A 7,276-nucleotide genomic window follows, 5' to 3' on the forward strand; every position below is an offset into this window, starting at 1 on the left:
TTCATAGTGCTCATCTGCAAATGTCTGCAGACTTGGCTGGTGATTGGCTGGTGATAGACTTTACAATTGTTTCCTATTTAGCTGGCAACAAAAAAATAAGAGCTGACTGAGCCTTGACCTTTTTGCTACCAGCCTAAAAAATATACCTGCATGCCATTTATTCATTCATCCAAGAGCGAAGCTGTAAGTTTGTCATTAGGTGGTCTTTGTGCAGAGCAGATACAATATGGGGTTCAAAATACTGCCTCAGTATTGCATTCACCATTTTAACTTTGAAGAATTTTGCCATCAGCAGAACAAAAGTAATGCAAAAGCACAAAGAAAAAAAAGGTTAACGTTCTGCCAGTCAGTCAAGTCTTTGGCAGAAGTAACAAGTATTTTAACAGCTCCATTGGCACCTCAAGTGTACCTAACCACCGTAGGAAAACTATCTGTAGCTGTCAAGATATCAAGAGGCCTGACAGCGCCAAAGTTCACACCATGTTCATTTTGTCAAGCTCACTCCTCCACCACTCACCTCGCCAACACATTACCACTGGCAGAGTTAATGTCAACATTAAACCTCATGCCCATAAAAAGCAGACTTCATGGGAGAAAATTCTAGCAGGGAGTAAGATTTAGATTTGTTTGCTGTAAAGCAGAGCATGGAGGTCAAACCTCACTTGATATGGCCTTAAAGCTGTACATCATCTCAGAGAGACATTATCAATAGTTCATAAGTCATCTTTGCATCACATACACACTTCAATCTGCTCAAAATGTGTCAAACAGAGAACACATTATAAAATATGGATGTTGAAATGGTGAGACTTTCAAACTGGTCTTAATATGCAAAGATATTGGAAAAAAAACACTTCACACGCTTCACACAACATAGAAAAACAAAAGATACTGATGTAAGCAGTCTTTTCAATTCCCACCTTTATTTAGACAAACAGGTTTTTATTCACCATGGCCATGTGCAAGCAGAAATACTCTTTGCCAGTTGCTTCATTTCACATCCAGTATTTGCATCTCCTGCTTCACCAGACAGCCAGATCACAACAGCCTCTGCTGCAGCTCTCAGTCCCGTTCAGCCACTGCAGGCCTGAGAAATGGTGAGTAAAGCTGACAGCTGTGACTCGCCACCTTCTTTTTGATCTTCGCTGAAACTGCTAAAAATACCGTGGAGCATGTCACAGGACAAAGCAAAGTGGCTTATATAAATGAGGTGTGGACACAAAATTACAGTTACACAGTGATTCAGAACTGTTCTTCACTCTTGTTTTTCAGGTTTTACACCTGGGTTGTAAATGGGGGGTGGTGTGGGGTGGGGGTCAGTTCTCACCTGATTGTATGATCACTAAACACAAGTCACCCATACTGTTTGGTACACACATAAACACTTGGACACGGACACACACACTAATGCAGCCACTCACATATAGGCCTACATTTACATTTACATTTATTTACCTTCACACAAGTGCTCCTGATGATTGTCTGTTGTGTTTTAGCCTAGAATGAATGACTTATTACTTGGCCTCAGCCGAGCTGAATGACATGCAGAGGAGGGAATTAAGTCATTTGATGCAGGTATCTTGGAAAAGGATTGCATTTAAAGGGACTCCATACATACATACAACAATGTTTAAAAAATGTAGAAACTTCATATCTTACGTCCCTCTGCTTCCCTGCTGGCTTTCCAGTGGCATTTCTCACCTGTTTGGCAGGTGGGTGGTATATATTGTCTTTGTTACCTGAGAGCACCTGTAAAGGTATAATTTTATGGTTGTCTGTTGCTGTGTGGGGAATTCACCACTCTTTTGTTGCAGAACATAATGCTTTTTGCATTGTGTCCCATAGATTCAAATGAGCTTTATTTAACCCCCCCCCCTTTAAACAGACACATAATGGAGTCCTTTAGTGTAAAGTTCACGGACTGTGTCGTGACAATTTGCCAAAACAGAAAACATTACATTGCAAACATACAATGCAAAGTGCGCAACAAAACATCAAGGAAAATTAATAGAATGAAACATATTTTAAAGAAAAAAAGTTTTTAAAACACAAAGCAGTTTTTAAAAACAACAAAATAAGAAACAAAAAGATTTCACAAAGCATACATATCAAATAAAATAGTTTCATTTTGTGAAGTAGCACTTTATCTGTTTTTTTTTCTTTGCAAAGTGCTTTTTGTATCATGATGTTGATTTTATAACTATTTTCAACTATGTTATTTTGTAAAATGTTGGATTTTTCATTTAGCTGTTCCTCTTAGAGCCACAAATTATTTTGAGACAAATTAGAAAATCTATTTAAAAAATCCACATACCTCAATAACAAAGCCCTTTAACCAAATTTTATCCAAACACACTGAGACTGTCAAATATTAACATACTTATATATACTTTTTTTTTCATAACTCTTTTAATAATATAATAATTTATTGTTACAGCAAATTGCAATGATTTCACAATGCTTTGTGAGTTTAGTCAATCCAAGTATTGACTGTAGTAATCAGTTTGAAGTAAAGATGGGGATGAACAACGTGCTGCCACATCAGCTCCTGCTGCTTTCAGTTTGAATTAAGAAACTCTAGCTTTCTGTTTTAATGGGCTTTTTGAAAGATGAATTGAGTCATGTTAGGCTGCTGCAGGCCAGATATCAAGCTTTTATTGCAGTTTGTTCCTCATTTGATGTAGAGGAGGCGAGAGAGAGCAGAGAAAAGTTGGGAAAGAGAGGAGCAAAGTGCCTCTGAATCCTCCGAGCCATAGTCATCCTCTCCATGGGTGGAAGCTCAACTCTTGCTGAGCTAAAATAATTTTTCAAAGGTTTCAAGGCACAGAGCTGTCTTTAAGTCTGACAAGTCTTTGATCCAGTGGTTTGCCACGATTTGTCTGTGATTAATGTGGAATTTGGTCCTCCATTCATGTGGACACATCATTCATGCTCACACACATGTACTCATACACTCATCCTCAACCCCAACAGCACTGACAGACCAGATGAGAGAGACGCCCACACACATCTCCAGAAAACTGCATCCCATGGTGGGGAGAACAGCCTGTTTTTCTTCAATTTAGTCAACGAACAAGGAAAGAAAAATGTCACCCTGAAGGCGAATGTAAAAGAATGAAAGTCATCTGGAAAGAATTTGTCATATAACAGATTAGTTGCTATCACACTACTGGAAAATTTCAACAGTACAGTCCATGCATCAAGTCGGGTTTTAGTCAGCAAAGAATGTTCCAAGTTATAGAACATTACCTCCTATTTTCTTTGCATTTAGACATAAAATATATGGCTTACAGGGCCAAAATATAATAAAAATGTCAACACTTTTGTGAAGATATTCTAACAGAATATTTACCTAAATCCAAAAATGTCACTATTTGATTTATATAAGTCTGTTTCAGCACAGCATTTTTAATCCTAATGTAAGATTCTCAGTCTATCCACTCCCAGCCTCTTGTCTTAGTTGGGGGAAGATTAAAAAGATGCTAGCGGAGTAACTCAAATATCAGCAGCCACACTTTAAATAATCAAATTTTAAAAAAGACTCGGACAGAAACGTCTCAATAAATCCGTATGTTTACATGTGAGTTTAAATTCCTGTTTAATTCCAAATAAAAGTTCATTCTGCTTTACACTGACCATGTAAACACTTAATTCCTAATGTAAATTTCTATTCAGAATTAAACCTAATTCCGATGCAATTGGCTGGGTTTTTCGCATTTTAGTTCCGAACTATTTAATTTCTCTGTGATGTAAACCTTATTCCACTCTAAGTCAATCCCAGTCGTTACCTTGTCCTGTCCCGATGACGCGCGTTGTTTTGCCTCCCGTGTTCGATTTATAATATAATTTATAATGAAAATATCTGCGAAACTGGTACTTATTATGTAGTTTTTATAAGTTACGACCGAAAAGACGAGAAGCAGGGAGCCAACTTTGTTTATTGCCGGTATACGTCATACATCACTTGTATCCTCTGTCCAATCAGAACCCTTCCCAACCCGCCGCTCTAAAGAGGAATTAAGTGAGGACGTGTTTCATGTAAACCTTCATTCAGAATTATTATTTTCATGTAAACTCGTATGAGAATACGTTAATTCCGAATGATTTAATTCCGAATTATTAATTCCAAATAAAAAAACATGTAACCGTAGCCAATATGAAAGGATGTAATGTGTGACTGTCAAAGATTTCTCCAGATTGTTGTAGCCAGATACTCCAGCTTGTACAGTTATACAAGCAATGGACTCATGAATACAAATGGAGGTTGGAGGCCAACCGTTTCTTTTCCATCAGATTGTCTTTAAAGAAAAGGCTGACTTTGGCAGAAATGAAACCTGTTAGGAAACTTAAAAGAATCACAAGGACTAAATTAGAGAATATAACACTGTGTGTTCTCTAAATGGTATTGATATAAAAATGATTATAATGATACTTGCATCATAGCAAAGATAATTGAATTGGTCTGCGTTGTCTCTTTTAATAAAGTTGATGTCAAAGTCCTGTGAGCTGTGGGTCACCCTCTTTGTGGAAATGGTTTGTTAAAGATGAATGCAAAGGGTTTAACTGAGTGAAATTAATAAGTGGATGTAGTGGAAATCTCCCTGCATTGTAAATCTGGGATGACATTAAGTAGAAAGTGTGTGTGCATGCATGTGTGTTTAAGCAATTAGGACATGAGTTACAAAGTTGAACAATCACCCAGCCAGTGTTATCAACCCCTCCACTCTTTCCTCTCTCTGTCTGATGTGATGGTTACAGCAGTGGGCACACAAGAAAAGTCAGAGATCTCCCTGGAAGTGTAGATAACAACCGTGTACTTGTGGTTAGAAAATGTCCCTGGCCTTGTGCTGAAAAACTTTCCAATACATGGGACATTGCTCCATCATTTCCTCAATTCAAATCAAATCAAACAACATCATTTATCCATAAAAACGTAAATGGAGAAAAACTATAAGAAGCTCATAAACAACATTCAGGATGTGTCAGTCACTGATCAGAAAAAGATACAATTAGCAAGTCATTAATCACTGAATAACAGGAGACCATGACATCAATTCACAGAATATTAATAAAAGTATGTATAAATAGATAATGGCTTGTAAAAGTGGCTAAGGTCTAGATTGTTGTCAAAGGCTATTATTATCATTAGAAATTATTCGCGGGGGGGGGGGGGATTATTTTAAAAGGAAATGTTCACATAGAGGTGGTTTGATATATTAATGATGTGAGGTCAGATCAGCTGAATGGACTCTTATTCTGGAGCAGATCTTCGGACTGTTTTTGTCCCTAACAGACAAACCATAAAACAAACTGATAAAACAAAATGTTGAAAGGCTTTCCATTAAAGAATGATAAAACATTAAACAAGATCATTGCAGGTGCATTAAAGAATTCAGTTTAGCATTGAGTGGATTCTCTGTGATGCTCTTTGCAACAGAGTGTGTTCTTATTAAATTATAGCTCAGTCAATCATGTTTCTCAAGTGTGTGTAACTGTCTGAAATGTCCCCTTCCTCACCATAATGTTGGGCTGTGGCTTGCACAGTTCATCCTGCAGTCTATGATTAGTTCTTTTGTTTTTGTGTCATTAAGATCCAAATTCTTCTCATCACTGCATTTCTACCATTTCTGTTTATTTTTTCATATATTTAAACAGACATTATGAAATGTTACAAACTGGCAACATTAATGATAATTTTAATGGACCACTTTTCTATATTGGCCCAGTGTACTTGCATCGGAAAGTTAAGTTATTCATTCTTTTGTAGAATAAACAAAGAAACTTGTGAGAGAAAAATCACAGCATCATCTGGATTTGGTGTATTTATACACAGAAATTATACTTTACTGTTTTTTAAAAAAGACACAACAAGATGGAACAGTATATGCAGACTGCTGTGTGACTTTTAAATGCTTAATGTAAGTGCAGGGTTGGGATGAGGGAGAGATGTAAAAAAACTTTGTTTTTTAAGCTTTTTTTTCATTGTCTCCTTCTTTGATAGTTCTGGCGTGGCTCTGGGACTTCCTGCTGGGTGTTGTGGTGCTATTTTAGGATTAAACTCAACGCCTGCATGACACTCACCTGTGTGTGTGACTGCACCACCTTTTTACGCTACAGTCTGCTTTCAGCAGTCTCTACATCACCAGGCTGTTGTTTTACCTGAATGTTACAACACTGGCAAAAACAGGCTAATTTTGCCACTTATGGCCCAGTTATGACACTGGCAAGTGTTGTGTGGTCAGAAGTGGGACAAATATGAGGAACCGGTCTGGATCTAGAATATAGAAATTTCCCTGTGGGTCATCGCTGGTGGTCGTGTGACTCAGAGAGTACTACAAGTCAAGACTACACATGAGCTAAACACAGCTACACACATGGGTCATGATTGGACAAAACGTTTTCTTGCAATCTGGGTTTTATTTACTTTCAATACATTTTCTTCAGTATTTTCAAGTATGATTTTTTGTTTTATCTTTTAAGAGAAAAGCCCAGTTAAAACTGAAACAAGCAAACACACACCTGATCACACTGAGCCTGTTGTTGCTGCTGCATTGCCACCACCTCTTCCTCCACATTAATCACAATCTAAGTCAGTTCTGGGAGTGTTTGTCCAGCCACATCTGCCACGGAGGATTATTTAGAGTTTTTTTTTTATTATGAAGGATCTTCATTTCCGCACATTAGACATTGTTTTTAAGCCTGCAAAGCTAGCCTAAAAAGACCACTGTGCAGAACATGAATAACTCCTCTGCCATCACCATCACCAGTTATGAACCAAACATCATTCACCAGTTTACCTACCTAGGATCTATCATCCACAATGTCACTCAATGTCAAGATCAACTAATGCGTCAAGAAAAGGCAACAAAACTTCTAAGCTGACTGACAACTAATGTTTTGGAGAACTCACAATAGTAACAGAGATGGTAGTAAGCATTGTCTGCATCGCTAGTACTTTCCTTTATGGCAGCAAGATATGGACAACATTGCCAAGCAATAGCTTCTACCTGTGTTGCCTTCATTGCACCCTCAAATAGGCATCAAAAATGTCAAATACTTATGTCTTCACACACATTCTGGCCTTTCATCTACTTGCATGCTGTTCAATTCAGACTGCACTGGTTACATGAACCACAGAGGCTCACCACAAGATGTTCTCTACAGTAGTGAACTCCCAGGTTCTCCAGGCTCACTATCCTGCAGGTAGATGTTTCCATGCTGCAACACATCTGATTCAAATTAAGCGGATTTTCTGACAAGCTCTGGACTACTTTGC

The sequence above is a fragment of the Telmatherina bonti genome (assembly GCF_933228915.1).
Source record: "Telmatherina bonti genome assembly, chromosome: 14".
Classification (NCBI taxonomy): domain Eukaryota; kingdom Metazoa; phylum Chordata; class Actinopteri; order Atheriniformes; family Telmatherinidae; genus Telmatherina; species Telmatherina bonti.